This window comes from Symsagittifera roscoffensis, chromosome 3 (genome assembly GCF_963678635.1).
Source record: "Symsagittifera roscoffensis chromosome 3, txSymRosc1.1, whole genome shotgun sequence".
NCBI lineage: Eukaryota > Metazoa > Xenacoelomorpha > Acoela > Convolutidae > Symsagittifera > Symsagittifera roscoffensis.
This window is the reverse complement of record NC_087064.1, coordinates 59,733,261-59,747,402: the sequence shown is the minus strand read 5'-3', so window position 1 is coordinate 59,747,402 and position 14,142 is coordinate 59,733,261. Positions and strand designations below refer to the sequence as shown.

Below are 14,142 nucleotides of genomic sequence, written 5' to 3'. Positions count from 1 at the left end.
TGAGTCTGCGAATTTTGATACACAGAACCCTTCGATGTTTTCGTTTGGTTCAGATTCAAACATTTTTGTGAATTCCCGAGTAAATCGTTTCCAGTCGGATTTAATTCCTGTTTGATTGATTAAACAAGTATTATGAAAACGTTTTTTTTTTCCAGATGAGATCTGGTTTATTTTATTTTTTTTTTATTTTTTTTTTTGAGACGCTTTTTCGAAAAATTCGCTTTCCCAAAAAACTACCCGTCAGATTCTCAAAAAAGTGGTACCAATGGAATCAGTAGCGTTTCACCTACCTGCCTGCATGAAATTTAGGGCAATTTTTACCCTACCCCACCCCCTACGGTCTTAGAAAAGCTTCACAACTCGGTACTTTTTTTCACTTTTTGCCAATTTTTTCGGAAATTTTCGATTTCCTCAAAAACTACCCAACCAGATTTGGGATTAAGGGTTTAATCGATAGACCAGGTTGTAGGAAACTCCCATGCACAAGCGGATGGTCCCTAATTTGCTTAGGGGAAGAGCTATAGACTTAGGAAAAGTCACTTTTTTGATTTGTTTGCCTATTTTTTCGGAAATTTTCGATTTCCTCAAAAACTACCCATCCAGATTTGGAATTAAGGGTTTAATCGATAGACCAGGTTGTAGGAAACTCCCCCGCACAAGCGGCTGGTCCTTAACTTGCCTAGGGGAAGAGCTATAGACTTAGGAAAAGTCACTTTTTTGAATTTTTTGGCCTTTTTTTCAAATCTTTCCGATTTCCTCAAAAACTACCCGTCCAGATTTGGGATTAAGGGTTTAATCGATAGACCAGGTTGTAGGAACCACCCCTACACAAACAGCTCGTCCCTAATTTGTCTAGGGGAAGAGCTATAAACTTAGGAATTGTAAATTTTTCGGTTTTTTTTAGGCCATTTTTTCAAACTTTTTCGATTTCTTCAAAAACTACCCATCCAGATTTGGGATTAAGGGTTTAATCGATAGACCAGGTTGTAGGAAACTCCCCTGCCCAAGCGGCTGGTCCTTAATTTGTCTCGGGGAAGAGCTGTACACTTAGGAAAAGTTTTTTAAAAAATTTTTTGGCATTGGAACAAAGATTCAATATACTTATTGTGTGTATTTTTTAGACAATGGAATCCGCTATGCTTACGTTTTCTCGCTTTTGCTTGGTGCTATTGGCTTTGTGTTGAGTTTTTTTGTATGGTTCGAAGAAGTCCAACGAGAAGTTGCACGAGTTACGCTAGTTCTCTTTAATCAGGTCGGTTTGTTCCAGAACGTTTTTGTGATGTCAGTTATAGTCAACATATCGCTTTTTAGTTCTTTCATGAATACACTAATTGGGTCGTCCCATGTTGTTTGCTTGGAACGTAATCAGCATTACATTCCCAATTTTTGTTTCAATGGACTGAGTGGCTGCCGTTTGTTGGAGGTCATAAATCACTTAAAACATGCGCCAATCGATCAGTACGACACCATTGTCATCTTGTGTGGAAGCAAGGATGTATTGAAAATGTCACCTGATGCGCTCATAGATCAATTCAGAGGTATCATTAAAAATTTGTACCTCTCACTTTAATCATTTATCTACTTCAATTCTAGTCCTCAGAGGTGTATTAGAACAACGGGGAGGACGATTTTTTGTATGTTCTCTCCTCCCCCGCCAGAACGACGTCTATCGGGCGCGGGCAGTCCTTCTAAATAGGGAACTTAAAAAGTTGTATGGTTCCGGATACATTGGCCTCCTTCGACACATTAGCCAAAAAAGTGTCGCGGCAGATGGGGTTCATTTGGAGCCTGAAATTCCCATGCACAAGCGGATGGTCCCTAATTTGCTTAGGGGAAGAGCTATAGACTTAGGAAAAGTCACTTTTTTGATTTGTTTGCCTATTTTTTCGGAAATTTTCGATTTCCTCAAAAACTACCCATCCAGATTTGGAATTAAGGGTTTAATCGACAGACCAGGTTGTAGGAAACTCCCCCGCACAAGCGGCTGGTCCTTAACTTGCCTAGGGGAAGAGCTATAGACTTAGGAAAAGTCACTTTTTTGAATTTTTTGGCCTTTTTTCAAATCTTTCCGATTTCCTCAAAAACTACCCGTCCAGATTTGGGATTAAGGGTTTAATCGATAGACCAGGTTGTAGGAACCCCCCCTACACAAACGGCTCGTCACTAATTTGTCTAGGGGAAGAGCTATAAACTTAGGAATTGTCAATTTTTCGGTTTTTTTAGGCCATTTTTTCAAACTTTTTCGATTTCTTCAAAAACTACCCATCCAGATTTGGGATTAAGGGTTTAATCGATAGACCAGGTTGTAGGAAACTCCCCTGCCCAAGCGGCTGGTCCTTAATTTGTCTCGGGGAAGAGCTGTACACTTAGGAAAAGTTTTTTAAAAAATTTTTTGGCATTGGAACAAAGATTCAATATACTTATTGTGTGTATTTTTTAGACAATGGAATCCGCTATGCTTACGTTTTCTCGCTTTTGCTTGGTGCTATTGGCTTTGTGTTGAGTTTTTTTGTATGGTTCGAAGAAGTCCAACGAGAAGTTGCACGAGTTACGCTAGTTCTCTTTAATCAGGTCGGTTTGTTCCAGAACGTTTTTGTGATGTCAGTTATAGTCAACATATCGCTTTTTAGTTCTTTCATGAATACACTAATTGGGTCGTCCCATGTTGTTTGCTTGGAACGTAATCAGCATTACATTCCCAATTTTTGTTTCAATGGACTGAGTGGCTGCCGTTTGTTGGAGGTCATAAATCACTTAAAACATGCGCCAATCGATCAGTACGACACCATTGTCATCTTGTGTGGAAGCAATGATGTATTGAAAATGTCACCTGATGCGCTCATAGATCAATTCAGAGGTATCATTAAAAATTTGTACCTCTCACTTTAATCATTTATCTACTTCAATTCTAGTCCTCAGAGGTGTATTAGAACAACGGGGAGGACGATTTTTTGTATGTTCTCTCCTCCCCCGCCAGAACGACGTCTATCGGGCGCGGGCAGTCCTTCTAAATAGGGAACTTAAAAAGTTGTATGGTTCCGGATACATTGGCCTCCTTCGACACATTAGCCAAAAAAGTGTCGCGGCAGATGGGGTTCATTTGGAGCCTGCACTTTACCGTTTCGCTGCGATGGCTATTCACAGGTCTGTGAATAAAAATTAATAGTAAGATTTTTCATCATATCATCCAAACTGTGTGTGCTCCAACTGTTTGAATTGTGTTTTTATGGGGAACGATGTGCATCTGGGTCCTCGTCCCGTTCCCCGGGCAGAATTTATTAGCAATTCTGGCGAAGAGATGCACAACAAGGTGACCAACAAGTTGTTTTATTCAATTAATAATTTGCATGCTTTATCACACTGTGAAAAGCTCGCTTAAGTTTCACTTTAACTTGCCTTGTCGTACTTTGAAAAACTCATTGTAGCAACTAAATTTCATGTAATACTTTAACTTGTAACGAACTTCATTTTGTCAGAAATTCCTTTTACTCTTTTTTGCAACAATAGATTTGTAAAGACATATTCAGTTTGTTGTTTTTCTCTGCATCAGGTACATTCCTCACCAAATCCTGAGTGATCTCAATCTTCGAAGGAAGATTTCATTGTTTCCATGATTTTTAAATTATTTACGTTATGTTAATCAATGATGGTCATTAATAGATTTGTAAAGACATATTCAGTTTGTTGTTTTTCTCTACATCAGGTACATTTCTCACCAAATCCTGAGTGATTTCAATCTTCGAAGGAAGATTTCAATGTTTCCATGACTTTTAAATTATTTACGTTATGTTAATCATTGATGGTCATGAATAGATTTGTAAATACATATTCAGTTTGTTGTTTTTCTCTACATCAGGTACATTCCTCACCGAATCCTGAGTGATTTCAATCTTCGAAGAAAGATTTCAATATTTCCATGAATTTTAAATTATTTACGTTATGTTAGTCATTGATGGTCATGAATAGATTTGTAAAGACATATTCTGTTTGTTGTTTTTCTCTACATCAGGTACATTCCTCAACGAATCCTGAGTGATTTCAATCTTCGAAGGAAGATTTCAATGTTTCCATGATTTTTAAATTATTTACGTTATGTTAATCATTGATGGTAATGAATAGATTTGTAAAGACATATTCAGTTTGTTGTTTTTCTCTAGATCAGGTACATTCCTCACCAAATCCTGAGTGATTTCAATTTTTCTCTACATTGATAATATCATGAAAGTATCTGTTCTATGAAGTATTTGTTCTGTTCGATGAATCCCAAATTTCACTTAAGGCTCACTTAAGTATCATTGATGGTCATGTGCTTTTTGCACATTTTTCCAGTATGTTTGGATAGTGTTTAATGCCTTACGGCCAGTAACTTCCACTGGAATTTTATCATAACAATCAGAATTGATTCTATCGTGAGTTTGTTTGATCAACAACGACACAGAAGAGCCTTTTTCTTCTGGGATTTACGTCGCAGGTGCTTTCTTGAATACCACAATGTTGTCTTTGCCAGCAAGCAAAACCGCTAGGGGCCCTTCTCACAACTGAGAAATTTCCGCTAATTATATGACTGATCAGAAAATTCCAGACTTTGAGTGTTGCATTTGTGAGAAGGCTGGGGAGCAAAGTGCATCCGGGTCCTCGTCCCGCTCCCTGGGCAGAATTGTATAACAATTCTGGCAGAGTGATGCACACAATTACCTTGCTACATTAGTTTACAAAACTCATCCGAAATCAATCTGCGATTTCGCTAACCTTACACCCCACGCCCACATTTTTTCAAACTCGTTTTTTCAATAAAACAAAAAGCGCTAGCTAATTCGATTTCATCAAAAATTTGTATAACGTTTTTTTCTGAAATAACCAAACAGGTCTCTCCAGTTTCCAGCTGGGCCCCTATTGTCTAGGGAAACACCTATGGACTTGAAAAGTTCCCTCATGAAAACTTTTACCAAAGCGTTACCAATGAATGCATAAGCTTCTCTTTCACTTTTTTTGCGTAGGAAGGGCGCTATCGACTTGAGAAACCTGAAATTTTAAAACAATTTTAAAATAATCAATATTAAAATAATCAAACAGGTCTCTCCAGCTTTCAGCTGGGCCGCTAGTCTCTATTGGCAAAACTGAAAACCGTTTTTTGAGCTGCGCCATCAAGTGTAGCTTGTAATATTGCTTTGCGTCTATGAATCCAATTTTGGTGAAGTAAAGTATTGACAGGTTCTGGGCCTATATTCAATATAAGATTAGCTGTGACAGCATTTAAATAATCATATACTGAGTATTCAGGATCTGTTCCTGTAAATACCATTAGTGGTTTATTAGATGTTATAGATGATCCCTCCATAAGATATCATAAGATTCATCGTCATATGAAGTGATTCTGCTGTATTTGGTAATTGTGTAAAATTTTTAAGTTGTTGTTTTGTTAATTCTTGCTGTTGTAATTAATAACTTTGTGGAATTTCATCATTCATTGATTTGGTTTGGTAACTTTGCAAAACTTGTTTTCTCTTGTGATTGCATGTTGGTCCTTTGTTGTGCCTGATTTCATCTTTAAGAGGATAGTTGTTGTTTTGTCTGGATTGATGGAGTTTTATCTAAGGTTTAAAAACTTCTGGTTGGAAAGTTTCATCTGATTTTTATTAAACTGTTGTTGGTTTTTATGAAAGTAATCTTTGTCTTCCGAGTAGTCTGGTTGGCTTTATGTGAATTATTTGTTATTTGAGTTGTTTCTGTTCTGTTGAAAAAAAAAGTGATAACTTAAAGTGCGGTTTGTTTGAATTTTTCTTATATCGTTAAAACATACAGATTGAGATATTGGATTTTTTGGTACCCTCTTGGGCATAATTTTGATCTTGAGATTGATTTTTTGTTGTCTAAAGTGGTCGTGTTATCAGATAACTAAAGTTTCTCTAGTGGAAAAAATCATAATAATGGTTTGCAAAGTTAATTTCATCAGTGTATGTTCGTTTATTGGATGGACATTTTTGAGTTAATGGTCTATAAGCTTGATAGTCCATATGCGAATCTTTTAGAACAAAGGTTGGTTTGACTGTCGATTGTAAGGTCTTTGTGGAAATGGAGTTTTAGTTTTTAATGTATCATGTTTCAATTGCCGGATGTATAGGTGAGATACTTGGTTGTGTTGTTGTGGGCAATGTTTCAATTGTTTTTTTGTTTACAAAGTTTTATGTAATTTGGATATTTTGTTGTCTTAGATTTCTGGTTCCGTTTAGGGTTTCTTATGTGCTTATGAACGTTGAATTTGAACTGTTATTATTTGTTCTGTCCTTTAAAGTTGTGTTAAAATTCAGTGGTGTAGTTTCAGTTGTTAATGGAGCTACTTTTAAATATTCTCTGTGTACTGATATACTTGCAATTGCTGCACTTGAGATATCATTTGAGATTTTGAAAAATAAAACATGAGACCAATCGGCTTCCTGTACATTATCTGTTTCGTCTACTAAAATTGTTTCGTCAATATTCTGTGGTCTGAAATTTTTCTTGCTTGCAAAATGAGGTCTGAATTATATTGAAAATAATCTATAACGAATCATGCCAGGACTCCTTGTATATCAATTTTAATTGTTTGTGATATTTCATTGTCAGTGAGTGTTGCACGAATTGAACCTAAAAATCGTGAAAAAAGGTTATTTCCGCGTCTTATTATTGCATGTCGGGATTTTTGTGGTGCAGATACGTAAAAGTTCTCGTTTGTTTCTAATATTGAAACATAAACAAAATGATAGCGGAAACATCATTCGAAAAAATTGAAATTTGGTCGTTGAGAGTTTTGATGTTGAATGTTCTTTATTTATTTTGTGAAATTTTTTGAAAAGACTAGTTTTGAAAAATCTTTTGTTTGGATTCGGTATGATGGTTGGTATGATGATTTTGGTAGTAGGATTTCAATAGTGAAATTATCTTAATGTGATGTGATATTACTTATGCCGGGTGAGTAGCGATCGAGTATTCGTCTTTAATTTTTACATCGGGAAATTCTTGTCTACATGCGCTTTTTCCATTTTGGAATAAGTATACGTTTTTATTGTGACAAATTGTTACTTGTCCTCTTGACGGGTCGTTTTTTGGGTCAATGACGAAAGGAAATATTATGTGATTGTCAAAGTTATCATCGTATTGAATTGTTTTTGGCGTGGAATTACAGTTAACAAGTCGCTTTCATCAAGTCGTATTGGTTGATTCCAATTGTATACTCATACTGGTTTGCGACATTTGAATTTGTTATTTTGTGCTTGCCTTTTTTGAATGATGGTGTTGTAGCTTTTGATTCGAAAAAACATCTTTGGAAATTTTCAATTTTATGATTTCTTTCTGCTTCGTAATTTTTGCCTTCTTTTTCAGTTGCTTTTTGATCTAATGTATCCTATCTTTTTTCTTTGCAGTGTAATTATAAGATCATATCTTTCTTCTTTGATAAAAACAATCGTGGAGTACTAATGTTTGTTTGTTTCCTAAATTATCTTTTGACATAAGTTTGCTAGATGCACAATCCAATTGTTAAGTTCCTATTTCCTAAAATTTTGTGAGGTTATCTTAATTCTTGGGGGTAGAGTGTCGTTAATAGACGGGTTGGAGAGAGAGTATATTGATTCGTTAGAATGATTTGATACTTTCTCGAGTGTCTAAGTTGTATTGTGAATTGATTTACTATTCTTCAACCCTTGATCACAATTCAAAACCCCAGCTAGGTAAGATCAAGTTTCTGTTACTTAATTTTACTTAACCTGAATCTCACTTAGCTGAGGTTTTGAATTCTGACCAAGCGATGAAAAATAGTAAATCAATCCACAAGGTAATTAGAACACGAGTAGATCGCTAGTTACTATTTTAGTTATTTCTGTTTATTAGATGTTTCTAAGCCTGGGTCAATTAAGAGGAAAGGGTCAAGTAAAGGATAAAAAACCGAAGTTCTTCACTTAAAATTTTAACTGAGCCGTTCGGACTTACTGTTTGATGTCAGTTTTCATTTCAGTTTATAAAGATAATTTCATCAAAAAAAGCTGTTCATAAAGAACAAAAAATGATTTAATGTAATTGCGATCAAAAAGAAGATCTGATATTCTTGATCTGATATTGATTTTTCTTTAAATTAAAAATTGGATTTACTTTCAAGTTAGATACATTAATACCATTTTTTCTAAAAAAAAGAAGATCAAAAGAATTCAATGTCACTTCGATTAACTCTTTTTGAAATTCCCTTTAAAGAAATTCTACTCAATTGTTTGATATTTGGAATGAATTACTCATTGGGTCTCTAATTAATCTTGTTGCATCTTATATGAAAAGTTCTTACCAGGTCTTTCATTTAATGTTCATGAAGAGAGGATGGGCATTTCGCGCTCAGTGTGCTTTATTTCAAATAAAATACGAATCCTCAAGTAGCCACAATGAACACATTTTTTGAGACCATCTTCAGTCTAAAACGATATTCCAACTGAGAATCATTTTTTAAAATCCTATTGCCGATTTGAAAAAACAATTTTTGAGTGCTTCATCAAATTTTCAAAACAAAAGTTTTCTTTTGTCCTGTTGTTCAAAGACAGACTGAACAATCATGATTTTAGACCGATTTGCGCTGTCTAATTATAGTTACGTCTAATTATAGCCTCTGCGTTTTTTTTGTGTTCGCCCTTCACATTACATAATCAAAAATTCTATGGTTTAACGAGTCGTCTTACAACAGAAGTAAGACATCAACATCACGTTTGAAAAAACTTACCTGGATTCGTCCGCCAGTTTTTATAGCAATCGGGCATAGTGAACCAAAATTTTGCAAAATACATTTTGCAAGTTCGATTGTCATAACATTATGCGCTTTAATGCGTCAACTTCGCGTGACTTCAGCCGGCAAAATTGAGTTTCTTCTGCTACATTCCAAACTAATTGAACTATTTAGGACTTTTCTGAACTTTGTTTTTATCGTATGCAGTTTTCAGGTCTGATCTGAAATTGGTTTTTGTTCCAATTTTCGTAACAATAGTAAGGGAATGTTTGCGCTCGAACTGGTTTTATTTTCTTCAGACAAATTTTGACAGAACTTTTAGTCCTTTTTGACAGCATTTTTTAATATCATTGAAGAGCATTTTTGTCCGGAGCATAAAGTTTAAAAAATATTTCACCTGTGAACAATTTTTGTAAAAGTATGGGGGCTTAAGATTGTCATTTAGCCAATTTGGGACAATTAACCTTGTCTTAGAAATCGTTCCAAATTGGTTGAAGCAAGCTTGTTTGGTAGGGCGAAAATTCGTAACAAGCGACATTCCGTAATAGGCGACAATTTGTAACAAGCGACAATTCTTAACAACACTGCTCGTATCAGGGCGAAGCCCTGAATGTTTTGACTGCCTTTTAAGGTCTATGGAGCAGTAATAACTTTAAAGGTAATAAAACAGAATAAATTTTTTTTTCTAAAACTTGAGATTTGTTTTGTGAAAATCATCGCCCACACGCCATATGAAGTACAAAATGATAAATTTAGCTCCTTGTAACAAATCATTAACGGCAAATAATCTTCTTTCAACAATTTTGGATCGATTTCTAAGACGGATTAAATCTCCGCTTACGCGTTAATAGCGCGTTAATTGCTGTTTTATATCGCGCGTTAATTGTCCTAAATTGGCCAAATCGACATTTTTTAACCCCCATATATTTTTCTAAAATTGATCATAGATAAATATATATATTTTTTCAAATTTAAGCTCATGACAACAATACCTTTTGAAGGATATTTTAAAAAAACTCCGTCAAAAAAGGCTAATCAAAAAGTCGAAATTTGTCTGAAAAAAAAACCACCACGAGCACAAATATTCTGTTAATTTCGTTACAAAAGTCGGAACAACAAGGCTTTGGCAAGTAGAGTACGCTTGCTCCGCTGCGCTTGCATCCGGCGCGAGAGGAATTCAGCTCGTGAATCAGTATTCCTCGCTGAATCTACTGTTAAGAATTGTCGCTTTTTACGAATTGTTGCTTGTTGCGAATTGTCGCCTGTTAGGAATTGTCGCCTCACGAGCTTATTTGCCATAACTGTTTTGTTACTAGGAGCTTTATTTTTTGTGGCGTGTGAGGGGATGATTTTCACAAAAAATCTCTGTATAAAGTTTTTTTTTTTTTTTTAGATTACATTTCAGGTAATTTTTTCATGTTATTAGTGGTCCATAGCCCTTAAAAAGCATTCCGAAGGTTAATGGCTTTACACTTTACCCTGATATGAGCAACTTTGTTTCTTCTTTAAAAAAGTTTTTTTTCGGACATGAAGAAACCACGAAATACTATTTTTCAGATCTGAGTTTAGATCTGAAATAACCCATTGTTTAAATATCCGTACGTTGTTATATCAATCCTTATATCAATCCTTTATGCGTATAAAATCTGCATTTACCGCAAGTCTCAGAGTTCGCAATTTTTGATTTTTGTCCGCAATGTTTAATTACAATTAAAAAAGGGCGAAAGTTTTTTTTTATACTTGCCGCCAAATTTTTTTCATTTACACCTCTAATACAACTATTTTCAACGAACAAAAAAAAATCAAGAATGAACCCATATTTCAATACATTAGTTCAATTGGCTAGTTTTTTTGTCTCGAAGAAAACCTATTTCAGCAGTCTTCGATGCGAGGCTTGCTAAATACCTGCTAGAGTCTAGCAGAAAACATTAAGTACTGAAAAACAAATCTACAAAAATATGCGCCATAATTACTCATTTTTCAGATCTGCAAAAACCATGGAAAACAAAATTTCATATCTGAAATTAAAACACGTGAGCGTTATTCTTGCAATTCATAATTCATATCAAATCTGAAGTTTAGATATGAAAAAAGGGGTTACACTACCACTTCGAACTACAATTTTTGCTGGACAAAACTATAAAAAAGGCGCATGTGTATAACTTAACCCGTTAGTTACCAATGCGCAACTATGACGCTGCAGTTTTTCGGCCTGCAGTTTTCGGGTGTTTAAGCCAAAACTTGCAAGTTTTATTGCGTGATCTTCTTTCAAAGTTGGTGCGTAAAATCAGCAGAAGCGCCTTTAGAAAAAATGTCGGCCAAATATCATAAAACATTGCCAAAGGAGGAATTGTTGCAAAGATAAATGATGTAATACTACTTCTGATTACTTTTTCATCATGCACTTTATCTTCATAGTTCGTGAGATCTTTTTAGTTGGCATGAGATCGTATGATATTTGCAGTTTTGGTACATGGGATCTTTTGGCATGCTATTTTTTCTATCATGTGAGATTTGGCTCGGTATAATTTTTTCTGACGCAGCCATACTACTGATCACTTCCGGAATTTTTTTTTCAATTTTAAAAATACTCACTTTGGAACAAAACAACAAAGGTTCAAATTGTGTGAACTAAATCACAGAAAAAGAAATTAGGAACAAAATAGCAAAGTGAAAATTGGAGAAAGTATTTACACAGGTTGAAATCATTGAAAAGCTCAAACTGCAAAGTCTATTAAATCTAATAAAACTGTATATTGTTTCTAACAAAACAGTAGTTTCATAAATTAGACAACTTTTTATTTACCTTCGGTTCTTGAACTTCACAAAACTCAATCCTATAATCTGTCAAAGTCTTCGGAGTTGTGTTTGATGGCGTGAACTCGGTGACTGAACAAATATATCAATCTAAAGCCTAACCACACCATATTTGACCAAACCAACCTTAAAATAACGATAAGGAGTTTCTTTCAAGGGCTGATTTTTATTTGATTTGAGTTGTCAAATATGTGATGCAAGCTTATTAAATTTGAATAGCGTCTGACGAATAAACAGCAGAGGCAGGTGATATTCTATGACATAAACTATATCGGTTTTGGAAATCACAACCGACCAATTTTTTTTGGATAATCTGTATCTTTATAGAAACACTTTTCAGGCCGTGCTACTAAAAATGAGCTAGACAGACGCCTGAAAAGAAGCGACCAACAATTTCTGTTCGCAAGCCTAATTTTTTGTTATTGTTTCTCCTGTTCATGAGACTTGCATGAGTATTTTTTGTTTCTCCTATTCGTGTCAAAGATCCGGATCACAAGATAATGTAAGATGAAGAAAAGCTGATAGGGGACTTCCACTGATTCGTAGTTGGAGACAAGAACTCAGGTATCAGCTTCAAAAAAAAAACAAAAACTGCATCATCTAATTTTAACTGGAAGCACAAAACATCTTTTTGATTGTGATTTTGCAAACACAATCTATTGGTAATTTATTCTCCAATTCTTGATCGGTACAGACGCAAAACTACAACAGGACGAAACAAAATCGATGTCTTCCTAAAAAACTCATTTTCAGTTTTAAATGTGTTACTGTTTTTTTAAAAAAATTATATTAAATTTTCACAGAAACAATTTCAAACAGAATAACATGGATCATTTCAGTTTTTTGCCGATCGAGTAGGAAATGAACAAAAATTTGATGGAATGCAAGCGCACTTTTTAGGTTCCGCCGTTTTTTTGAGCCACTAGAGATTCAAGGCTCAAACATTGACATATGATAAAAGAAACAGTTCGTTTTCACGACGTAGCTTGGTCGTTTAGTTAGAGAGCGTCAGAGAGGTGTTCTTAGTGCCAAAAAAACCGTAAACAGCGGAAGCAGTAAGAAGTTTTTGACTTACAAGTATTCATTGGAAAACTAAAGATGTAAGTTAGGCCCTTATATGATTTTTTCTTTACATAAAAAATGTAACAAAAGTGATTGGCTCTTAGACAGAAGCTGACAAAAAATTCGGCATTTTATTTGGAAAAAGGCTATTTTTGAGTAAACTTTCATTTAGTAATTAAGGAGTTTTTTGTATTGTTTTTAGATTTCAAAAAAGCTTTATGAAGACCTAGATTAAGACCAAACTTTGAAACGCCAATTTCAAACTACTTCCGTAGTTTGCGGCACAATGAGCGACTATTTGCCTGATGCCTTTCAAACAAATGGCTAAACGACGCCTTGAAAACAACTTTTTACGGTTTTTTTATCCAAATTTAGCGTATTCAGCAGTCTCATGTGCCAAAATTTCAACCCTTAAAAAATTAATTTTGTACTGAAAACGGCAGAAACTTGAAAAAACTTTTTTGTTCATGTCCTTGCTGGAATACATAAAATTACGAATTTTAAACCTCGTGACTATAATTTCTCCATCAAACGCCGAAATTTTGAAATGCACAGTAACTAGGCTCAAAGTTCACTCAAACTACGGGAGTCCAGCCATATTACCGAAATAAAGCATTTTAGGTTGTATATCAGAAAAGAAGTATTTGTGATGGCCATATACTGCTAAAACGAAAATGGGCGATGTATGCAGGGCAATAAAAATATTGACTAGGTATCGAGTGGGCCAGTAAAATGTCAACTAGGTATCAAATAGGGCTGTATTAGTTAAGCCTGACATCCTTTTAACTTCAAGAAAAAACCAAAACAAAACTGAGAAAATATTTGAAAAATAGTCGATATTTTTTATGTATCAACATTATATAGTTCAATCGTTTTGGTATCCTCTCCGACAAACTTCGCTAACCCAAATTTTTCATGCATCCGACTAGAACTAAGGTTTCAAAAATCTTTAAGTTATTGTGAATCTTGGAAATAGATTATCGCTTACATTGAAATCGAGTTGGCGTGCAAGTACAATAACAATTAGGCTTACAATTTGGTGTTTGCAGGTCTCTGGAATCCAAAGACAAGTCTTTAAACATGTAAGAATTTTGTCGGATCGACCAAAAAAGAACAGACGAAGAACAAAGAGTGCCCTTGTCGCGGAATCCGCTTACTTTTTGCAAGAGAGAGAGGTCCCAACAAAAATACAATATCAATACAAAAATATCGAAGTATATATTGATAACAATATTTTTTAGTCCTGATTGCAGGTTTCGAATCGCAGAATATATATCTTGCATTTTTTTTTCAACTATTTAACGATGGCGTCCCTTATGCTGGAGGGACCCGACCGAATGCTTGAAATATATTTTGGCTTAATTTCAGCCACTCACAATTGAGTATTCAAAAAAATCACAGAAATCGCTAAAATCTCAAAGTAAGCAAATAAATCCAGGCCATTTGTGTTAATTTTGCCCGATGAGATAATAAGCAGATTAATGAAAATAATGCCGCATCGAAGACGGATTGGAACAATCTTA

General features: G+C 34.8%; 1 protein-coding gene across 2 annotated transcripts in view; it reads right to left on the bottom strand.

The window, feature by feature from the left end:
- Window positions 1-11,446, bottom strand: part of LOC134841292 (calcium permeable stress-gated cation channel 1-like) — a 70,148-nt gene extending 58,702 nt beyond the window's left edge. The window contains exons 1-2 of one of the 2 annotated variants that reach the window (XM_063857184.1): window positions 11,336-11,422; window positions 8,312-8,435 (exon numbers count right to left, since the gene is read on the bottom strand). The gene's annotated coding sequence lies outside the window, so the exon portion shown is untranslated. Of the gene's footprint in view, window positions 1-8,311; window positions 8,436-11,335 lie in introns of both variants that reach the window. The other variant, XM_063857185.1, reaches the window with a different exon arrangement.
- Window positions 11,447-14,142: the final 2,696 nt, after the last annotated feature.